This window comes from Onychomys torridus, chromosome 10 (genome assembly GCF_903995425.1).
Source record: "Onychomys torridus chromosome 10, mOncTor1.1, whole genome shotgun sequence".
In the NCBI taxonomy this organism is placed as follows: domain Eukaryota; kingdom Metazoa; phylum Chordata; class Mammalia; order Rodentia; family Cricetidae; genus Onychomys; species Onychomys torridus.
In genome coordinates, this window is record NC_050452.1 from 27,458,720 (window position 1) to 27,461,783 (window position 3,064).

The following is a 3,064-nucleotide window of genomic DNA, read 5'->3' on the forward strand; positions in this document are numbered from 1 at the left end:
GCAACTGGCTAACTTTCTCTCTTTGCTGGCATTCCCAGAAACCTCCCTTCTATACCACCCAACTAAAAAAGCCCACGTTAAGCTCCTCCCTGCTACTTCCTGCCAACTAATAACAAAAATAACCTTAAATCTGTATGAATATACAAAAATCCCTTAAACAAACAAGAGTAGAGATATATATACAGAATAACAAAATAAACTTAAATTTGTATGAATGAAACACATTTGTATGAAATGAAACACATCTTTACATAGTCAAACAAATGCAGCATGAACAAATGTAACACATGTTTGCCTCTTTAAACAAATATTTCACAATTCCCTCTTTTAGTGTAAATAAAAAGGTTTTAAATTTAATGTAATAAAACTATATAAAATAAGAACAGTTATCAAGTAACTGTTTACAATGTCTAGTTCATTGCATTTGGCAAATTCAGAGAAATTACTCTATTATCTATCCTATCTTGATGAGTCCAAAGCTCTGTACCTAATTTACCTTCTCTCATAACTAAGGAAAACGGTAACTATAACTAACTAGTGTTCAACTCCATCAAAGACCCCCAAAAGTTTATAATATTACCTGAGTAAACAGGAAGTGCAGAGCAATCAACTTCCAAAACTATAGAAATGACAGAGGGCTGGAGAGATGGCTCAGAGGTTAAGAGCACCAACTGCTCTTCCAGAGGTCCTGAGTTCAATTCCCAGCACCCACATGGTGGCTCACAACCATCTGTAATGAGATATGGTGCCCTCTTCTGTATACATAATAAATAAATCTTAAAAAAGAAAGGAAGGAAGGAAGAAAGAAAGAAATGACAGAGACATCTGCTGTCTGGACAGTCATCTAAGGTTCCTCTGCAACAATGGCACATCCATCTTTAGCCTACAGGCCTAGAGTATTGATAGATTTTTCTATGAAGCAAGAATTTTGAAGAACTCTGTCATGAAAAGCCCTATGTTAACAAAACATTTTAAATGCCATATTCTGTAGGTCTTTGAAGTGTTTGAAGACCATCTGTCTATCCATCTAAAATGTATTCTGTATGACCTTGAAAACATACCTGACAACCACCTGTCTATCCATCTAAAATGTACTTCTGTATGACCTTGAAAACATACCTGACATGACTACAAGTTTGATTGTTAGAGACGACTAACTACTAACCTGCATTTATTATCTTAAAAGGTTTATAATAATAGTTTTCAAGGACTAGAACTTTACCTTACATTTTCAAGTGAACTGCATAGGCACAATACCTTAAACAAGAGTAGAAACATGAGAATTGTGTTGTCAATAAGTTCAAGGGGATTAGAGCTCCAGCCACAATGATTGAGGTGGTTTGCAATGACCGTCTAGGGAAGAAAGTTTGCGTCAAGTGCAACACTGATGACACCATTTGACATCATTAGGGACTTGAAGAAACTGATAGCAGCCCAAACTGGCACCCGTTGGAATAAGATCATTCTTAAAAAGTGGTACACAATTTTTAAGGACCACATGTTTCTGGGAGATTATGGAATCCATGATGGGATGAACCTGGAGCTTTATTATCAATAGACGGGAATTCCTTCTCCTCATCTACCCTGCCTTCCTCTCCCACCCTCGTTTGACACTGGTATAGATGCCCATTTTTAACAATTCACATGAATAAAAACTTCAATGCTGAAAAAAGAGTAGAAACATATATACAGTATGTTGTAACAAAAATAAACTTAAATCTGTATGAATATACAAAAATCCCTTAAAAAAACAAGAGTAGAGACATATATACAATATGTTATAACAAAAATAACATTAAATTTGTATCAATATACAAAAATCCCTTAAACAAGAGTATACACACACATAGTATATAATACACATAGTATATTATAACCAAATAATAACCTTAAATTTGCATCAACATACAAAAATCCATACCAATGTAAAATATTTGAGATTAACAGTTGCTTTTTTTAAGTAGATTCAATAATCTACCCTTTTATCCTATCATTCTTATATTCCCCCTTTTTTTTTTCAGAAAAAAAAAACCTTGAATCTAATCCCCTTTGCTTAGTTTCTATCCTTACCATGACCAATTACAATTTGCAACCAACACCCCTAAATGATAGCAAATGTCCATAACCCACCAAATGGCCAAAAAACCACCCACCCCACCTTTTGGGAATGTGGGCATCACATTCTTAAAACTCCTTCCTATTGTCTGAGGGTGACAGTATCTTTAGGGGAAACCTGAGAAAATTGGAATACTAGTCAAGTCCTGGGAAAACTAGCTATTACATTTATTGTCTAGTTTCTGTATAATGGGAAAAGGCAAAGCTTATCCGAAGTCCTGACTAGAGTAGTTTATAAGGCTGGACCCTCTCAGCTAGCAGCTTTAAAGTTGTCCTGAGCAGTGTGTAGTCCAAAACTGATCTTTGGGTGGTGTTTGTCAGTTTAATGGTATTACCACAATCCAGGTGGAGCTGTGGTTTAGGGGCCCGCCCCATCATCCTTTTAGAGACTTCAAAGGTCACTGTTAGGAATGGTTACAGTTCACTGCAGAAAACTCAAACATTGTAAATATGTCACATGTAGCAGATCTCATAGAGGTTAAAGGACCACAGTCTATTAACTATATCCAAAATGCACAAATTTAATTCCTAGTTACCTGCTTCAAACTCAAGTCCAAAATAATGTACAAGAAGCTAAATGAAGCCTATTTCCAGAATTAGTTAGTATGACCATTAATATCACAACAGGAAGCATATATATATACATATATAATATTCTTATAATTTTAGAGCTAATATTTATTCCTTAGAGATTAGTGGCAATAGAATAGTCCCTAATTTTGGTTTTCTTCTGTCCCATGCCAGGTGGCTTTTCTGACATGAGACAGAGATTTTGGATTTTCTTTTAACAAGTACACTCCAACTCCAAAGTCAACTTTGATTTTTAATTGAATTGGGACCACAAAAAACCAATTGCCTTTTATATTTGTAAAGAGCAACAGAAACAACAATTTGGGAAGACTTGTAAAATTTTATTCTGTTAGAAATGTGCTATACCATTAGGCCAATT

At 34.9% G+C, this 3,064-nt stretch overlaps 1 pseudogene; it reads left to right on the plus strand.

Annotated features, from left to right (window-relative positions):
- The first annotated feature begins 1,326 nt into the window (after window positions 1–1,326).
- LOC118591965 lies at window positions 1,327–1,558 on the plus strand (annotated as a pseudogene).
- Window positions 1,559–3,064: the final 1,506 nt, after the last annotated feature.